Here is a 21,975-nt window from a genome sequence, read left to right on the forward strand (position 1 = left end):
AGGCAAACAAATGTGAACAGCAACATGTGACACTTGGCTTAGATCCTCTGTTGCAGCCATTAGTAATATAAAATTACAAGAGAAGTGCTAGCTTATCTTCCCATCCTGTCTAAAGCAGAGACTGTCATTTATTAATAGACAAGCAATACAAATATTTGCAGATGAAATTCACAACATTTTAATCCACAAAGCTTTGTTTAACCGAGCGCATTGAAGATATTAAGAAGAATAAGACTTTACAGTTCATCTATGAAGATGTTCTCATTGGTGCAAAGCTAAGAATGTTCCGCAAGACTAGTAGAGGACAGTGTACCATTTTGCCGGTCCTTGTAGACATCACAAACAACTTAATACTTAGATCTTCTTCACAAATGAAAAGGGACCAGATAACACATGAACTATAAATGCATATAAGTTACTTAAAGCAGGCAATGATTGAAATAAGAATTATTGCGATATATAGAATTAAGAGTTTTCATTGACAGAAATAGGTACATTTTACTTAATATTCTATATAACATATTCACTATTATATATTAAAGGGACATGAAACCCAAAATGTTCCTTTCATGGTTCAGATAGAGCATACAACTTTCCAATTTACTGCTATCATCTAATTTGTGTAGTTCTCTTGGTATCCTTTGTTAAAAAAGCATACCTAGGTAGGTTCAGGAGCTGAGAGCTTGCTGCTGATTGGTGGCTGAACATATATGCCTCTTGTTATTGGCTTTCCAATGTGTTAAGATATCTCCAAGTAGTGCATTGCTGCTCCTTCAGTAAAGGATAACAAGAGAATGAAGCAAAATTGATAATATAAGTAAATAAATAGAATAAAGATCAAATGATAACTGCATTCCAAAAAGTTAAAATATTCCTTTATTCAAATTCGTTTAAAATCCACGGCACACATGTTAAAATCATAGAAAATTCAGTGGGAAATCCGTCAGTCTAGAATAAATAAATAGAATGTTTTTTTAAAATGGTATGCTCTATCTTCATGTTCCTTTAAATATATCTTATACTGTCTGTGCACCAGCCAAGAATGTCATTATACTACAGAAACAAAGTATTGTGCATATATTGTAAAACAACATATAGGGAAGGCTGTATCCATTTATCTACTATATTTGGTACTTATAGGGAATTAATGTCTAAATGGGTCATTGCTTTTTATAATCTCTTGACCCAGGTTAGGAAGATTCTTTATTTTGTCATTATTGTTTGTCATTGCTAAACAGTTAGATGAGCGTTATCCCAGTCTCCGGATTTACATGCAGACCAAAAATGCACTTGGTGTTTGTTCCAAATAGCCCAACACACTCTTATTACTGCAGTGCTTTAAAATTTTCATGTGTGTTATAAATATTTATAGGGTGCTGGGGTTTCTCCTCCATTGTTGCGCATTTCCCAGGAGAGATCTAATAAATTAATATGGCGCTCCCCCATTCCTCCCTCCCCCTGACACTCAGAGAAGTTCAAAGCCGTCACATAATTCTCAGGATAAACTGTGCCCACCTCCTGAGGCTGATCTGAAAGTCACAGATGGGATCTGGAACTGATTCATTGCCTGCAGAGCATCGCGCATCACAGTCACTACTACAAAGAACTGCAGATTTTCACATATCTAATACGCATACTTGACAGTACAAGTGACTATTCCTTCTTTTTTTTTTAAATCTGAAGACACCAGAAACTTGAAGTGAAAGAGACTATATAAAAAGAGGTTATTTGGAGCAATAGGAAAGGTTATTTAAAATAATACATAAGTTATCAGAACTGGTTAAATGGAGTATTACATGAAGTAAGAACAGGTGATACAGAATAATGAAAGAGCTACAAACTAGATATGAGGAGTTATAAAATTAGGTGACAGGGTAAAAGTGTATGTAGAGTTAAAGGTTAAGATGTCATGGGGTAAAAAGAGATTTAAGAGAACAAAGTTTAGAAGAACCTTTAACCCCTTTGCCACGGGAATTTTAGAGAAGAACTTGCCCAAATACTGGAGATTTTTTAGCATTTTTGCCCATCACTCCATTTAAAAAGAAATAGAGCCTTGTTTTTTCAAATATATATATGTGTATTTGAAGTAGACAACCCAAAATATTGATCTAGGTCCATTTTGGTATATTTTATGCTGTAATTTCACTGCCAAATGCGATCAAATAAAAAATATTTTTTAACTTTATCACAACCTTTTGGTTTCTCACTGAAATTATTTACTTGCCGCTTGTGCAATCATGGCACAAATCATTTTAAAAGCTTCTCTGGGATCCCCTTTGTTCAGAAATAGCAGACAGACATATATGGCTTTGCCATTGTTTTTTGGTAATTAGAAGGCCACTTATTGCAGTTGCGCACTATAATTCTATTATTCCTGGCAGTGAAGGGGTTAATCAGGTAGCTTGTAAGGTTAATTTTAGATGTAGAGATTACCCTCCCAACTGACATCCCCCTTCCCCTGATACCTCCCAACACAGCTCTCTTCCCTTCCTCACACCCCCCCTGGTCACCAACATCTTAGGTACTGGTAGAGAGTCTGCCAGTATGCAGTTTAGGGATTTTTTTTTATCTACTGTATATTTTTTTTCTGCAGTGTAGTGATCCTCCTCAACTCTCCCACCTCCCTGATCTCCCCAAATAGATCTCTAAACCTCTCCCACCCACTAATGGCAGACATCTTAAATATTGGCAGCTGTTTGCCAGTACCTATAGATAAATATATTTTTTTAAAAAATCATTGTTTTATTTTAGCTTTTTCTGTAGTGTAGTGGTTACCCCACCTCCCCTGTCCAGCTATCGTTAGCTAAGGCCTAATACCACCCCCACTCAACCTTTTTTTGTAGTGTAGCTCCCTATCCTTCCTTTTCCCTTCATTTTTTTTCTGCAGTGTAGGGCCTATCCCACTCCCTCCCCCCTTTGCCGCTGGGCTGCAAACATGCCTCCCGCTTTCCCTCCCGCTGGCACCAGCAGATGATCGTTATAGACAGTGACACATGCAGTGTCACCGTCTGTTAAGATCTGGCATCTGCCTTCATATGGAACTGGAGCACCAATTGTGCTCTGGTTCCATATGCAGGCAGAGGCCTGGAGCTCAGGAAGAGCAGCTCTCAGGAGTCATTTGACATCCGAGACTGCTGAAACTTCCAGCAGTTCGGACATATATATATAAATAAAAATATATATATATGTTATGCGGTATGATGAGCTTCGTTAAGGGGGTTAAACTAGTGAGAGTGGGACTATACAATTTTAATGGGGAAGACTATGTAGTCCGTGAAAGAGCCAAATAGTGTATAGAGAGAAGGGTTGTTTTAGAGAATTATGCTCCTTTACAAGGTCTGGATGACAGAACACATAATGGTGATAGAAAGGACACTAAAATTAAATGTATGCTTGCAAATGCAAAATGCCTGATGGGTAAAATGGGGGAGCTGGATCTCTTAGCAGAGTGAAGAAGGAATATGATATTATCAGTATAACTGAAATCTGGTGGGATGACACACATGACTGAGCAGTTAACAGTTATACTTTATACAGGAGGCATAGGACCCATAAAAGAAGAGGAAAATTGCATGCTGAGCCTTACTTAAATCTATTGTAAGGGAAGATAAAAGGTTGGGGCATGGTAAAGTGTATGTGTATGTGTGTATATACAGGTATATATACATTTTTATATATATATTTACATACACACACACACACATAAATTGTCATGAACATTCTAAAAGCCACTCAATATTAGTGACAAATTGCATTTCAGCTGAGCTTGATAGATCACAGGCAGCGTTACAAGGATACACTACTTAATATTAAAAAAAAGCAAATTTCAATGATTTAAAGGGACAGTCTAGTCAAAAATAAACTTTCATGAATCAGATAGGGCATGACATTTTAAACAACTTTCCAATTTTCTTTTATCATCAATTTTGCTTTGTTCTCTTCACATTCTTAGTTGAAAGCTAAATTTAGGTAGGTTCATATGCTAATTTCTAAGTCCTTGAAGGCCGCCTCTTATCTGAATGCATTTTGACATTTTTTCACAACTAGAGGCCGTTAGTTCATGTGTTTCATATAGATAACGCCCATAGAGTTACCTAAGAGTCAGCACTGATTGGCTAAAATGCAAGTCTGTTAAAAGAACTGAAATAAGGGGGCAGTCTGCAGAGGCTTAGATATAAGGTAATCACAGACATAAAAAGTGTATTAATATAACTGTGTTCGTTATGCAAAACTGAGGAATTGATAATAGAGGGATTATCTATCTTTTTAAACAATACACATTCTGGTGTAGACTTTCCCTTTAAGGGAATATTCCAAATGTATAAAGTGTGGAACATTTTATAGAAACTTCCCTGATCCAAAGATATAATTAAAAACTTTAATTATTCAGTATTTATTTATTGAATGGTACATAACAGGTTCATGTACAGCAGGTTGTGAGAGATCTAGGGATGGTAAAGTGATGTCTGATGTAAAGTGCATCTGCACAGGCTTTTATACCTGCTTATCACATATACACCAGTTACTACAAAATTCTAGAATATTTGCTACATTTTATATATATATACCACATATGTATACATATATACACATTGAGTTTAGGGGTTGCAGCTACACCTATATGAAATCCAGCACAGCCATGAAATATCCATAGACAATTATTGGCAGTGCAATGGGTTAAGAGTTCAGTGACTTTAAATGTGGCCCTGTCATGGAATGCCACTTTTGCCATAAATCAGTTTGTGACATTTCTGTCCTACTAGGGGGTCGATCCGATATAAAGCATCGCCCGCAAAAGCCGGCGACGCCAATATTTACGCTGATTTGGTATCCTATATACGGCGTAACCTAGAAGTTACGCGCGTATATTTCTGCCGTCGCCCGTAGTTTTTTGGGCCATAGGCAGGTATACCAAACCAGCGCAGTTTGGTATCCAATATGCAGCGTAAGGACTTACGTGGCGAAAATGGAGAAAACTTACTCCATTTTCACCTCGCCACAAAAAGCAGCCGTAAGAAGCCTTACGCTGACTATTGGAGCCCCGTAACTCCCTAAACTAACTAGAAAATAAACCTAACACCTAACGCATGCGCAATGTCTATCTCCCTGTCAACCGCGATCTTCTAAAATAAACCTAACACCTAACGCATGCGCAATGTCTATCTCCCTGTCAACCGCGATCTTCTAAAATAAACCTAACACCTAACGCATGCGCAATGTCTATCTACCTGTCAACCGCGATCCCCCCCCCCCCCAAAATCCCTAATAAAGTTATTAACCCCTAAACCCCCCCGCCCGGACCCCGCCGCCATCTACATAAACTAACCCCCTACAGTGAGCCCCTAAAACCGCCGCCATCTACCTTATCTATCCCCTAATCTGACCCCTTACACCGCCGCCACCTATATAAAAATTATTAACCCCTAATCTAATCCCCCTATACCGCCGCCAGCTATATTAATATTATTAACCCCTAATGTAAGCCCCTTACACCGCCGCCATCTCTATTAAAATGATTAACCCCTAATTTAATCTACCTACCCCGCCGCCAGCTATATTATCTATATTAACCCTAAGTATATTATAGTTAATATAGGTATTACATTATATATATTAACTATATTAACCCTAATTATATTAGGGTTAATATAGTTAATATAGTTACTATAGTATTTATATTAACTATATTAACTCTATCTAACCCTAACTAAATTTATATTAAATTAATCTAATTCATTTATAAACTAAAATATTCCTATTTAAATCTAAATACTTACCTATAAAATAAACCCTAAGATAGCTACAATATAATTAATAATTACATTGTAGCTATGTTAGGGTTAATATTTATTTTACAGGTAAATTGTTAATTATTTTAACTAGGTATAATAGATATTAAATAGTTATTAACTATTTAATATCTACCTAGTTAAAATAATTACCCAATTACCTGTAAAATAAATCCTAACCTAAGTTATAAATACACCTACACTATCAATAAATTTAATAAACTACAAACATCTATCTAAAAATACAATTAAATTAACTAAACTAAATTACAAAAAAAAACAAACACTAAATTACAAAAAATAAAAAAAAGATTACAAGATTTTTAAGCTAATTACACCTATTCTAAGCCCCCTAATAAAATAATAAACCCCCAAAATAAAAAAATTCCCTGCCCTATTCTAAATTAAACAAATTTCAAAGCTCTTTACCTTACCAGCCCTTAAAAGGGCCTTTTGTGGGGCATGCCCCAAAGAATTCAGCTCTTTTGCATACAACAAATACAATCCCCCCCCCATTACAACCCACCACCCACATACCCCTATTCTAAAACCACCCAAACCCCCCTTAAAAAAGCCTAACACTACCCCCCTGAAGATCTCCCTACCTTGTCTTCACCACACCGGGCCGAACTCCTGATCCGATCCGGGCGATGTCTTCTTCCAAGCGGCAAAGAAGAATTCTTCCTCCGGCGATGTCTTCCTCCAAGCGGCAAAGAAGAATTCTTCCTCCGGCGACGTCTTCCTCCAAGCGGCAGCAAAGTCTTCATTCTTCCGGCGGCATCTTCAATCTTCTTTCTTCGCTCCGCCGCCGTGGAGCATCCATCCCGGCCGACTGCTGTACTACGAATGAGGTACCTTTAAATGACGTCATCCAAGATGGCGTCCGCCGAATTCCGATTGGCTGATAGGATTCTATCAGCCAATCGGAATTAAGTTAGAAAAATCTGATTGGCTGATTGAATCAGCCAATCAGATTCAAGTTCAATCCGATTGGCTGATCCAATCAGCCAATCAGATTGAGCTCGCATTCTATTGGCTGTTCCGATCAGCCAATAGAATGCGAGCTCAATCTGATTGGCTGTTCGGATCAGCCAATCGGATTGAACTTGAATCTGATTGGCTGATTCAATCAGCCAATCAGATTTTTCTAACTTAATTCCGATTGGCTGATAGAATCCTATCAGCCAATCGGAATTCGGCGGACGCCATCTTGGATGACGTCATTTAAAGGTACATCATTCGTAGTACAGCAGTCGGCCGGGATGGATGCTCCGCGGCGGCGGAGCGAAGAAAGAAGATTGAAGATGCCGCCGGAAGAATGAAGACTTTGCTGCCGCTTGGAGGAAGACGTCGCCGGAGGAAGAATTCTTCTTTGCCGCTTGGAGGAAGACATCGCCCGGATCGGATCAGGAGTTCGGCCCGGTGTGGTGAAGACAAGGTAGGGAGATCTTCAGGGGGGTAGTGTTAGGCTTTTTTAAGGGGGGTTTGGGTGGTTTTAGAATAGGGGTATGTGGGTGGTGGGTTGTAATGGGGGGGGGGGATTGTATTTGTTGTATGCAAAAGAGCTGAATTCTTTGGGGCATGCCCCACAAAAGGCCCTTTTAAGGGCTGGTAAGGTAAAGAGCTTTGAAATTTGTTTAATTTAGAATAGGGCAGGGAATTTTTTTTATTTTGGGGGTTTATTATTTTATTAGGGGGCTTAGAATAGGTGTAATTAGCTTAAAAATCTTGTAATCTTTTTTTTTTTTTTGTAATTTAGTGTTTGTTTTTTTTTGTAATTTAGTTTAGTTAATTTAATTGTATTTTTAGATAGATGTTTGTAGTTTATTAAATTTATTGATAGTGTAGGTGTATTTGTAACTTAGGTTAGGATTTATTTTACAGGTAATTGGGTAATTATTTTAACTAGGTAGATATTAAATAGTTAATAACTATTTAATATCTATTATACCTAGTTAAAATAATTAACAATTTACCTGTAAAATAAATATTAACCCTAACATAGCTAAAATGTAATTATTAATTATATTGTAGCTATCTTAGGGTTTATTTTATAGGTAAGTATTTAGATTTAAATAGGAATATTTTAGTTTATAAATGAATTAGATTAATTTAATATAAATGTAGTTAGGGTTAGATAGAGTTAATATAGTTTATATAAATACTATAGTAACTATATTAACTATATTAACCCTAATATAATTAGGGTTAATATAGTTAATATATATAATGTAATAACTATATTAACTATAATATACTTAGGGTTAATATAGATAATATAGCTGGCGGCGGGGTAGGTAGATTAAATTAGGGGTTAATCATTTTAATAGAGATGGCGGCGGTGTAAGGGGCTTACATTAGGGGTTAATAATTTTAATATAGATGGCGGCGGTGTTAGGGGCTCACTTTAGGGGGTTATAGATATAATATAGCTGGCGGCGGGGTACGGGAGCGGCGTTTTAGGGGTTAATAACTTTATTAGGTTGCGGCGGGGTACGGGAGCGGCGGTTTAGGGGTTAATAGCTTTTTTTATTGTTAGGCTAGTGAGGGGGGATAGCGGATAGAGGGTTAGACAGTGCGGGCTATGTTAGGGAGGCGTGTTAGACAGTGCGGGCTATGTTAGGGAGGCGTGTTAGACAGTGCGGGTGTTTTAGACTTTAGTCAGGTTTTATAGGCGCCGGCAGTTTCTAACGTGCCGCAAGTCACTGGCGACGCCAGAAATTTGTACTTACGCAGATTTCTGGACATCGCTGGTTTGTCAGACTTACGGCACGTTAGCATGTGACGGCGACTTATATAGGATAGCTCGAGTTGCGAGCTGAAACTGCGGGCGACGCCGGTTCCCTCGCTTGCGCCGCAAACTGCGATCTATATCGGATCGCGCCCCAGATCTGCCCCAGTCAAAGGTAAGTGTTATTATTGTGAAGTAGAAGGATCAAGAAGCAATAACAGCCAAGCCACAAAGTCCTGGTGAATGCTTTAGCACATTGCGTGTAACAATCACATATCTCTTGCATTAATAACCACATAGTTCCAATAAACTGCCTCTGGAAGCAACATCTGCTTAAGAACTTTGCATCAAGTACTTCATGAAATGAGTTTTTATGGTCTGGTAGCTGTACACAACTCTCACATCTGCATGCTCAATATCAAGTGTCAACTAGAGTAGTATACAGGGAGTGCAGAATTATTAGGCAAGTTGTATTTTTGAGGATTAATTTTATTATTGAACAACAACCATGTTCTCAATGAACCCAAAAAAACTCATTAATATCAAAGCTGAATATTTTTGGAAGTAGTTTTTAGTTTGTTTTTAGTTATAGCTATTTTAGGGGGATATCTGTGTGTGCAGGTGATTAATTATTAGGCAACTTAACAAAAAACAAATATATACCCATTTCAATTATTTATTTTTACCAGTGAAACCAATATAACATCTCAACATTCACAAATATACATTTCTGACATTCAAAAACAAAACAAAAACAAATCAGTGACCAATATAGCCACCTTTCTTTGCAAGGACACTCAAAAGCCTGCCATCCATGGATTCTGTCAGTGTTTTGATTTGTTCACCATCAACATTGCGTGCAGCAGCAACCACAGCCTCCCAGACACTGTTCAGAGAGGTGTACTGTTTTCCCCCCTTGTAAATCTCACATTTGATGATGGACCACAGGTTCTCAATGGGGTTCAGATCAGGTGAACAAGGAGGCCATGTCATTAGATTTTCTTCTTTTATACCCTTTCTTGCCAGCCACGCTGTGGAGTACTTGGACGCGTGTGATGGAGCATTGTCCTGCATGAAAATCATGTTTTTCTTGAAGGATGCAGACTTCTTCCTGTACCACTGCTTGAAGAAGGTGTCTTCCAGAAACTGGCAGTAGGACTGGGAGTTGAGCTTGACTCCATCCTCAACCCGAAAAGGCCCCACAAGCTCATCTTTGATGATACCAGCCCAAACCAGTACTCCACCTCCACCTTGCTGGCGTCTGAGTCGGACTGGAGCTCTCTGCCCTTTACCAATCCAGCCACGGGCCCATCCATCTGGCCCATCAAGACTCACTCTCATTTCATCAGTCCATAAAACCTTAGAAAAATCAGTCTTGAGATATTTCTTGGCCCAATCTTGACATTTCAGCTTGTGTGTCTTGTTCAGTGGTGGTCGTCTTTCAGCCTTTCTTACCTTGGCCATGTCTCTGAGTATTGCACACCTTGTGCTTTTGGGCACTCCAGTGATGTTGCAGCTCTGAAATATGGCCAAACTGGTGGCAAGTGGCATCTTGGCAGCTGCACGCTTGACATTTCTCAGTTCATGGGCAGTTATTTTGTGCCTTGGTTTTTCCACACGCTTCTTGCGACCCTGTTGACTATTTTGAATGAAACGCTTGATTGTTCGATGATCACGCTTCAGAAGCTTTGCAATTTTAAGAGTGCTGCATCCCTCTGCAAGATATCTCAATATTTTTGACTTTTCTGAGCCTGTCAAGTCCTTCTTTTGACCCATTTTGCCAAAGGAAAGGAAGTTGCTTAATATTATGCACACCTGATATAGGGTGTTGATGTCATTAGACCACACCCCTTCTCATTACAGAGATGCACATCACCTAATATGCTTAATTGGTAGTAGGCTTTCGAGCCTATACAGCTTGGAGTAAGACAACATGCATAAAGAGGATGATGTGGTCAAAATACTCATTTGCCTAATAATTCTGCACACAGTGTACAGCAAGCCAGCACTCGACTCTGGAGCAATGGAAACGTTCTCTTGAGTAATAAATCATGTTTCAATATCCATCAGTTTGAAGGAAGAATCTGGGTGTGGCAGATGCAGGAGAACTCTACCTACAGGCATGCATAGTGTCTACTGTAAAGTTTGGTGGAGAAAGAATAATTGTCTGGTGCTTTTTTTCATTGTTTGCACTAGTCCGCTTGGTTCTAGTGATCGGTCATTAGATTGCTATAGGATGCAAAGGCATTTTAGATAATTTGGTGCTTCCAACTTTGTTGCAACACTTTGGGGAAAGCCCTTTCATGTTCCCTCATGACTGTGCTCTTGTGCACAAAGAGAGGTCCATGAAGATGTGGTTTGGCAAGTTTGGTTTGGAGAAACTCAAGGCCTGTACAAATTCTGACCTCAAACCCACTGAACGCCTTTGGAATAATTTGTAATGCTGATAGAGCCAGATATTCTCGTCCATCTTCAGTGCTTGACCTCACAAATGCTAAGCACTATATTGTAAAGTGTCTCTTATAGTAAAAACTATAGTCAACTAACTAGAAATAGTGGATTATATTAGCACTTGGATAAACAACTTGTTAAAAGACAGGTAACAAAGAGTAAATGGATCATAATTACTGTATATTGGACAAAAATAATAATTGGGGTTCATTAAAGGGACACTGAACCCACATTTTTTCTTTCATGATTCAGATAGAGCATGCCATTTTAAGCAACTTTCTAATTTACTTCTATTATCAATTTTCCTTTGTTCACTTGCTATCTTTATTTGAAAAAGAAGGCATCTAGGCTTCTTTTTGGTTCAGACCCTGGACAGCACTTTTTATTGTTGGATGAATTTATCCACCAATCAGCAAGAACAACCCAGGTTGTTCATAAAAAATGGGCCGGCATCTAAACTTACATTGTTGCATTTCAAATAAAGATACCAAGAGAATAAAGAGAATTTGATAATAGGAGTAAATTAGAAAGTTGCTTAAAATTTCATGCTCTATCTGAATCACAAAAGAAAAAATTTGGTTTCAGTGTCCCTTTAAGGATCAGGGACCAGTTCTTTTTTTTTTATAATGTTTTTATAAATGAGACAGAAGACAGATAGGATAGCAGGATATTAATATTTACAGATGAATAATATGTTATGTTTAGGTCAGAGCAGGAAGGATAACTAAGCATGGAACATGCTACTTAAAGGGACAGTAAAGTAAAAAATAAACTTTCATGATTCAGCTAGGGCATGCAATTTTAAACAACTTTCCAATTTACTTTTATCATCAAATTTACTTTGTTCCCTTGGTGGCATTTTTGAAAAGCTAAACCTAGCTAGGCTCAAACTGATTTCTAAACCGTTGAAAACCGCCTCTTAGCTCAGAGCATTTTTAAAGTTTTTCACAGTTAGACTGTGCTAGTTCACATGTGTCATATAGATGGCTTAGATACAAGGTATTCACAGAGTTAAAAAGTATATTAACATAACTGTGTTGGTTATGCAAAAACGGGGAATGGGTAATAAAGGGATTATCTATCTTTTTAAATAAGAAACATTTTGGTGTAGACTGCCCCTTTAAATGGAAGAAGACTTGGCAGACAGAGATGGAAGATGTTTATAAGGACTCCTAAAATATTTAACAACAATGCCAGGCAACAGCTTCTAAGGCAAATAAGATATCACCATATATAAAAGGGATATGGATAGCAGAAAAGAAAGCATCATTCTGCCCTTATATAAATCCCTGGTAAGACCTCAGTTTAAGTACAGTTTTGGGGACCTATACTAAAATGAACATTGTGAAACTAGAAAAGGATTACACAATAAATACAAGGAATTGGAAATGTAAGCTGTGAGGAGAAGTTAGCCAAATTACTGTAGAAATGAAGCGCATGAGAGGTAATATTATGATTTTATATAAGTCAATGCATGGCCAATCCAACAAGAATGGTCTAGATTAGGAGCAGAGTGCAATATTGTGCTTACACAAGTGCAATATTTGCACTACACTCAGTAATACCAGTACACGTAAGTGCGGCACAATGCAAAAATGGCCTTGCATTCGCAAAGCCTGGAAGCCAAGCACTCTCGAGAGCATGCTTCCATAGGCTCCAATGGGAGCCTCGTTTTAATGCCGGCAGGCAAATCGCGCAGCGTAGGGCAGCAATAAATATATATGTGTATATGCTTAAATACATATAGTTATGTGTTAATAACTGTATATACACATATTAACACATAAATATATATATATCTGAGGGCAGATAGGGCATGCAATTTTCCAATTTACTTTTATCATCAAATTTGCTTTGTTCTCTTGGTATTCTTTGTGGAAAGCTAAAACTAGGTTGGCTCATATGATAATTTTTAAGCCCTTGAAGGTCGCCTCTAATCTCAGTGCAGTTTTTTTACAGCTAGACAATGCTAGTTCATGTGGGCCATATAGAACATTGTGCTCACTCCCATGGAGTTACTTATGAGAGGGCACTGATTATCTAAAATGCAAGTCTGTCAAAATAACTGAAATAAGGGTCAGTCTGCAGAGGCTTAAATACAAGATAATCACAGAGGTAAAAGGTATATTAATATCACCATGTTGTTTATTGGAAAACTGGGGAATGGGTAAAAGGGATTATCTATCTTTTTGAACAATAACAATTCTTTAGTAGACTGTCCCTTTAAATGGACAGTAAATGTAAAAAGTTATGTTACACTATGTGCAAAATTATGTAACATTATCCTAGCGACAACTTAAAAAAACAAAAGATATTGAGACATTTACTCCCTCCCCAAAGGTATACTTAACTTCCGTTCCTCACCAGCTTCTTCTGATATTTTTCTCTTCTCAAAAGCACATCAAGGCCACACTGTCTAATCACAGCGAGCCGGATCTTGCCATTGAACTGAATGTAGTGCGCTCTGTGCTGTATAAAGGACTTTTGAGAAGAAAAAAATGAAAAAAAGAAGAGGCTGGCAAGGAACAGACTAAGGGGCATATCTATCAAGATCTGTATGGAGCTTGAAGCCCCGTGTTTCTGGCGAGCCTTCAGGCTCGCCAGAAACACAAGTTATGAAGCAGCAGTCTAAAGACCACTGCTCCATAACCTGTCCTTCTGCTCTTAGGAGTCAGACAGAACTCTCAAGAAATCAACCCAATCCAATATGATCGGGTTGATTGACACCCCCTGCTAGCTAATCTGCAGGGGGCGGCATTGCGTACGCTGTCAGCATTTATCGATGCGCGGCGGACATGATCCGCAATATCGGATCATGTCCGCCCACACCTTGTTAAATAGGCCCCAATATACTAGTACAGGGAGTGCAGAATTATTAGGCAAGTTGTATTTTTGAGGATTAATTTTATTATTGAACAACAACCATGTTCTCAATGAACCCAAAAAACTCATTAATATCAAAGCTGAATAGTTTTGGAAGTAGTTTTTAGTTTCTTTTTAGTTATAGCTATTTTAGGGGGATATCTGTGTGTGCAGGTGACTATTACTGTGCATAATTATTAGGCAACTTAACAAAAAACAAATATATACCCATTTCAATTATTTATTTTTACCAGTGAAACCAATATAACATCTCAACATTCACAAATATACATTTCTGACATTCAAAAACAAAAAAAACAAAAAATCAGTGACCAATATAGCCACCTTTCTTTGCAAGGACACTCAAAAGCCTGCCATCCATGGATTCTGTCAGTGTTTTGATCTGTTCACCATCAACATTGTGTGCAGCAGCAACCACAGCCTCCCAGACACTGTTCAGAGAGGTGTACTGTTTTCCCTCCTTGTAAATCTCACATTTGATGATGGACCACAGGTTCTCAATGGGGTTCAGATCAGGTGAACAAGGAGGCCATGTCATTAGATTTTCTTCTTTTATACCCTTTCTTGCCAGCCACGCTGTGGAGTACTTGGACGCGTGTGATGGAGCATTGTCCTGCATGAAAATCATGTTTTTCTTGAAGGATGCAGACTTCTTCCTGTACCACTGCTTGAAGAAGGTGTCTTCCAGAAACTGGCAGTAGGACTGGGAGTTGAGCTTGACTCCATCCTCAACCCGAAAAGGCCCCACAAGCTCATCTTTGATGATACCAGCCCAAACCAGTACTCCACCTCCACCTTGCTGGCGTCTAAGTCGGACTGGAGCTCTCTGCCCTTTATCAATCCAGCCACGGGCCCATCCATCTGACCCATCAAGACTCACTCTCATTTCATCAGTCCATAAAACCTTAGAAAAATCAGTCTTGAGATATTTCTTGGCCCAGTCTTGACGTTTCAGCTTGCGTGTCTTGTTCAGTGGTGGTCGTCTTTCAGCCGTTCTTACCTTGGCCATGTCTCTGAGTATTGCACACCTTGTGCTTTTGGGCACTCCAGTGATGTTGCAGCTCTGAAATATGGCCAAACTGGTGGCAAGTGGCATCTTGGCAGCTGCACGCTTGACTTTTCTCAGTTCATGGGCAGTTATTTTGCGCCTTGGTTTTTCCACACACTTCTTGCGACCCTGTTGACTATTTTGAATGAAATGCTTGATTGTTCGATGATCACGCTTCAGAAGCTTTGCAATTTTAAGAGTGCTGCATCCCTCTGCAAGATATCTCACTATTTTTGACTTTTCTGAGCCTGTCAAGTCCTTCTTTTGACCCATTTTGCCAAAGGAAAGGAAGTTGCCTAATAATTATGCACACCTGATATAGGGTGTTGATGTCATTAGACCACACCCCTTCTCATTACAGAGATGCACATCACCTAATATGCTTAATTGGTAGTAGGCTTTCGAGCCTATACAGCTTGGAGTAAGACAACATGCATAAAGAGGATGATGTGGTCAAAATACTCATTTGCCTAATAATTCTGCACTCCCTGTATACTACTTTGGGGGAGGGGGTAAAACTCTTTATCGCTTTTGTTTTTTAATGTGTTGCTAGGATAATGTTACATAATTCTCCACATTACTTTTTGTTTTTTACATTTTTTTTTTTACGTTTACTGCAATTGTTTATCAATAGCCAAATTCCACCCACCATTTGCCTTATTTGGAAGAGCCAATCTGGGCTTTAGTCAACAGACAAAAAGGTTACATACTGTTGTAAAGTTAGTATAAATTACATTGTTGTGCCGTTGTTATCTGATAAAGCCAATTATGGACAGATATGTAGCAGATTTATCCTTGATAAGTTAGCAGGTGCATTTCAAGTTCTGATAATTAGAAATTGCTCTATTTTCAGAGTTAAAATACTGTACATGAAAATGGGGCAAATACACTCACACGGATCCACACAAAACCCCATCGACCATTGGTGGATTTTGTGTGGATCCGTGTGAGCGCATCTTTGGTTTTCTCCCATTATTTTCCACGCAATGTCAGATTGTGTATGACATGATGTGTAACTATTAAAATACTTTGTTACATTTAATACTAAGACTCATTGGCTGGGATTATTTAATAATATATATATATATATATATATATATATATATATATATATATATATATATATATATATATACACACACACATTAAAAATAGACAGGCACTCTCCGGTATTAAATCCAAGAGATTGCCTGTCTATTTTTGAAGTGTGGATACAAATGTTCAGGAGCACCCTGGATAATTGCCTTATTTTTTTGGAGAGTGCTGGTCTATAATTGAATGAAGTATATATATATATATATATATATATATATATATATATATATATATATATGTGTGTGTGTTAAATGAGGAGGCTATTTAAATGTATTATTGTTCAATTGGCAGTGTTTTTGCCTTATAAATACAAGTATCAAAGAGGATCTCTGGATGTTGAACTCAATTAACCTTTTCTCTTCTTTTAAATACAGAGGTTATGTATGACAACAGAGTTTAGGGAGATGTCATATGTGACAATTTGATTAGTTGAAGAGAAATGCTAAATGGAATAGAAGCCAGAAGAGGGCTTTCAACCATGCAGTACTTCTTCCTATTTATGTCCCTGTTCCTATAAAAGAAACTTACAGCCACTCACAACCTTTCCCTGGCACACACACCTGTCCCCTAACAAGCCTAAGCCTGTTGGTTTCAGATCCATTGCAGACATTTTTTGTGAGTGTAATAGAGTATACAGAAAGGTTATCTGAAACAATATGTGCAAAAGGGTTTAGCCCTCTATAAAAAAAAATTATGTTGATTGGAGTAGCCGTGTTAGTCCAGAGATATAGATATCAAAATAACAAGAGTATTGCATTGAGCAATGATACTTTTTTTATTGGACTAACTATACATTTATAAGTTGACAAGCTTTCGGAAGAGTTCCTTCCTTTATCAAGTCTGAAGCAATACTTTTATTATTATTATTATTATTATTATTAATAGTATTGCTTCAGACTTGATAAAGGAAGGAAGTCTTCCGAAAGCGTGTCAACTTATAAATGTATAGTTAGTCCAATAAAAAAGTATCATTGCTCAATGCAATACTCTTGTTATTTTGATATCTAAAAAAATTATAAAAGAGAAAAACCGATATTGAGTTCAAGAGTGTCCTGAATTTACACTATCTACACTACTAATTATACTACTAATTTACACTACTAATTATACTACTAATTTACACTACTAATTATACTTCTAATTTACACTACTAATTATACTACTAATTTACACTACTAATTATACTACTAATTTACACTACTAATTATACTTCTAATTTACACTATTAATTATACTACTAATTTACACTAATATGTAAGGTATTAATTGTTAGGTTAACTAAAAAAATTAAATTCAACAGCGTTATCTTGATCAAAGAGGATATAATATAATTATATAACCAATTATATAACAAATGCAAGTGTCGGATTTTCTTTTTTTTTTTTTATTTTTTATATGCCTATCCAAAGAGTTGTATCTGGTGTTTTTTTTCCTATTCACCCTTTTTGAGTTAAAGATGGATTTGATTCAATGGCCTGGCTCTCTTATTGTATACAAAACTTTAATTATTACGTTGTGCTCAGAGTCTTTGGCACCCTGAGAGGTGATCGATTATTGTTTTATGTATTCACCTTAAACTGTATACGCTGTTGAACCTTAAATAATATATATATATATATATATATATATATATATATATATAAATGTGCCTAAACATCATTTAAATGGATATGAACACAGACTTATTGTGTGGCATCATTCGCCCTCATCTGCATTTAAAATCATTGTTTCTTCATTGATGTAGAAGATGGTTGGTAAATATACAGAATAGAGAAAATATAGTGGCTGTGACTACAGTGAGCAAGTCATTTTGATTATTTTAAGCTGCCTCTCATAACATCGCAAACACATAACTGAAGACTAGTGGTGAAGTCTTCTCAATTCCTCATTCTCCTTCAGGGAGGCACATTTCCTTCTTTGCGTCTTTGTTTTAATTAGTTTTAGTTGGGTAAGCTTGTGATGACTACTTACTAAGACAACTCAATACTGTCAGAGAGCCAAGACGGGATACAAGTCTTTATACACTTAACTGGACTTGTGTTGAATAGGCTAAGAGGTAAAGGAGTGATTATAAAAGAGGGAGTTATACGAAGAAATAATTATGTCAGAAAGTCACTGAACACAATATTCTATTCTTAACTCATAATTATGAAACAATTCAAAAATCTTACTAGTGTGACAATAAAGTAATGGCATTTCCCATGAGTACATGCCCCTCCTCAGCAGAAGGTTTGTTTGAAACACACTTCATTATTATTATTCTATCTTTTGTTTTGCTCCTCAATTTGTGTTTAAAATATTCTCAGGCTGTTTGAAAGAGCATGTGCTTCGTTATATGACGCTTATTGCTTGTGACAATGATTATCTAGCAGAATTCACTCTACTTGCAGCACTAAACGGTTGTCAATGACAGTGGTTTAAAAACACAACACGGCCATATTTTATTCTCTCTGGTGCATTATGCATTTTACAGTGTCTTGTCTCTGTGTGCTACATGTTTATCTGGTCAGCCTGCTAGCTTCAGATGAGTGGCTTGGACAGGTTGCACACCAAATACTGCCAGACATAGTAAAGTTTACGGGCTGGTAAATAAAACATTGTAAGCATGGCACCTAATGTTCCACTCCCCACAGTAGCCGGCTGTGTAAGCCCACTTAGTACATTCATTTGGATAATCTCATGGCACTACCGCCCTGGATCCAGCTATTGGGAATCCTCCACATCTGTTGCCAAAGAATGGTCACTCACACACGTCTTTTCATTTGCAGTAACATATGTCCAGTTGGCAACCCTCAACCTCAGACCTTGGCATCAAAGGGCATGGCTTACTGTCAGTGTACATTCTGCCCAACTAATTCTTTCTCCAAAAAAAAAAGAAAAAGACTATGATAATGTGAGATTGACATTGTTCTTTTATAGCCTGGCAGTGTTCCCCCTTAACTGCAATAGAAATGTTTACAAATGGCCTTTACTATAAAAAAGAACGGGCTGTTCTATAACAAGCTGATGCATATCTTTGCTTGTTTTGTTCATGGCTCTTATACAGATGTCTTGACATTTGAAACAATCTCATTTAGTTTGAGTACTGCTGCAACTATGTACTGGTTAAGGCTGACAGTCTACTTAGCACTTGAAAATCATTGTGTAAGATACTTTAGTAGAAACAGCATCAGCATTAGCAGAATATGCTTAGGAGCAACTCTGTCAAGATGAGTATGGAGAATATGTTAAAGATCTTCATATACCACTAACATTTGAAGATTCAAAGCTCTAAAGCCCATACTTACTGATACTTCATTTCACCATTAAAAAGGAACAATTTTAAATATTAGAAACGTTTCTTTTAATGAAGTTCACACTGCTGTTTATTACTCATAACCTTGGGAAATAATTTGATGCAATCCCAAATGGCTGCCATATAAACAGAAATTCAACAAAGTAATATATGTTTTATCATTTTGCTGCTGAAATTGAGTTGACCAGGAGGTGGAAACACCCAGATCCTTTCCTCAGTGTTATAGTGATGGACACAATATGATTTATTAATATAAAATCATTTATGGTAGGATGGGGGGGGGGCTCAGCTCCAGTGAAGTTATATCTTTATGTATTCATCTATTTATCTAAACCATGGTATGATAGATTTATTTATATTATTATAATTTAGAAGATGGCAAGTATATTGAGAAGCCAACATATATATATTTTATTAGTTGTTGAAGGATATATTTGTATAGAGATAACAAAATAAAATTATATGATTTGTTGACTTTGAATTTGTCAGAAATCCCTTATGTTAAAAACATTGTGGTAATAGCACTATTTTGAAAAGGGATTTGTCTTGCGATAAAGATTGGTTATTAAATGTTGTAAAGGGCTGAAATCTGTGTTTGAGGGCAGTCTCGCCAAAAGGCATTTTACGTTACTTCTCTGTGGGTGGCAAAGAATTTTACAACCAGCATTGCTACCTACATTGAAGGTGTGATATAAATTATACTTTTAACCCAGTATTGAATGGCAATATAATTTACATGTTTCAACTGCAAATCAACTCCTTTTGTTACAATGCAACAATAATAAAACTAGTATATTAATAATAAATCTAAAGGAGCTGGGTATATTGAGCATGTGTATGCAGTTTATTATCGCCTAGATTTAGAGTTTTGCGGCCAAATGGGTGCGTTAGCTACGCGTGTTTTTTTCCCCCGCACCTTTTAAACAACGCTGGTATTGAGAGTTCTCAGAAGGGCTGCGTTAGGCTCCAAAAAGGCAGCGTACAGGCATATTTACGGCCACTGCAACTCTCAATACCTGCAGTGCTTACGGACCAGCTTCAAAAACGTGCTCGTGCACGATTCCCCCATAGGAAACAATGGGGCAGTTTGAGCTGAAAAAGAACCTAACACCTGCAAAAAAGCAGCGTTCAGCTCCTAACGCAGCCCCATTGTTTCCTATGGGGAAACACTCTCTAAGTCTGCACCTAATACCCTAACATGTACCCCAAGTCTAAACACCCCTAATCAGATTGAGCTCAAATTCAATAGGCTGTTCCGATCAGCCAATAGAATGCAAGCTTAATCTGATTGGCTGATTGGATCAGCCAATCCGATTGAACTTGAATATGATTGGCTGATTCAATCAGCCAATCAGATTTTTCCTACCTTAATTCCGATTGGCTGATAGAATCCTATCAGCCAATCGGAATTCGAGGGACGCCATCTTGGATGACGTCATTTAAAGGAACCTTCATTCAGACTTAGGACGTCGGAAGAAGAGGATGGATCCGCGTCGGCTGCTTCAAGATGGTCCCGCTCCGCGCCGGTTGGAAGAAGATAGAAGATGCCGCTTGGATGAAGATGTTTGCCGGTCCGGATCTCTTCTTCTTGCCGGATAGGATGAAGACTTCGGACCCTCTTCTGGACCTCTTCTTGCTGGATAGGAGGAAGACTTCGGACCCTCTTCTGGACGGGACGGTGATACCCGGCGTGGTGAAGACAAGGTAGGAAGATCTTCAGGGGCTTAGTGTTAGCTTTTTTAAGGGGGGTTTGGGTTAGATTAGGGGTATGTGGGTGGTGGGTTGTAATGTTGGGGGGGTATTGTATGTTTATTTAAATGCAAAAGAGCTGTTTTCTTTGGGGCATGCCCCGCAAAAGGCCCTTTTAAGGGGTGGTAAGGTAAAAGAGCTGTTAAATTTTTATTTTAGAATAGGGTAGGGCATTTTTTTATTTTGGGGGGCTTTGTTATTTTTTTAGGGGGCTTAGAGTAGGTGTAATTAGTTTAAAATTCTTGTAATCTTTTTTTAATTTTTGTAATTTAGTGTTTGTTTTTTTTTTGTAATTTAGTGTTTGTTTGTTTTTGTAATTTAGTTTAGTTGATTTAATTGTAGGTAATTTTAGGTAGTTTATTTAATTAATTTATTGATAGTGTAGTGTTAGGTTTAATTGTAACTTAGGTTAGGATTTATTTTACAGGTAATTTTGTAATTATTTTAACTAGGTAGCTATTAAATAGTTATTAACTATTTAATAGCTATTGTACCTGGTTAAAATAAATAACAATTTGCCTGTAAAATAAATATTAATCCTAAAATAGCTACAATGTAATTATTATTTATATTGTAGCTATATTAGGGTTTATTTTACAGGTAAGTATTTAGATTTAAATAGGAATAATTTATTTAATAAGATTTATTTTATTTCGTTAGATTTAAATTATATTTAACTTAGGGGGGTGTTAGTGTTAGGGTTAGACTTAGCTTTAGGGGTTAATACATTTATTAGAGTAGCGGCGAGGTCCGGTCGGCAGATTAGGGGTTAATAATTATAGGTAGGTAGCGGCGACGTTGGGGGGGCAGATTAGGGGGTAATAAATATTATGTAGGGGTCGGCGATGTTAGGGGCAGCAGATTAGGGGTACATAGGGATAATGTAGGTTGCGGCGGTGTGCGGTCGGCAGATTAGGGGTTAAATTTTTTTTAA

This window comes from Bombina bombina, chromosome 3 (assembly GCF_027579735.1).
Source record: "Bombina bombina isolate aBomBom1 chromosome 3, aBomBom1.pri, whole genome shotgun sequence".
NCBI lineage: Eukaryota > Metazoa > Chordata > Amphibia > Anura > Bombinatoridae > Bombina > Bombina bombina.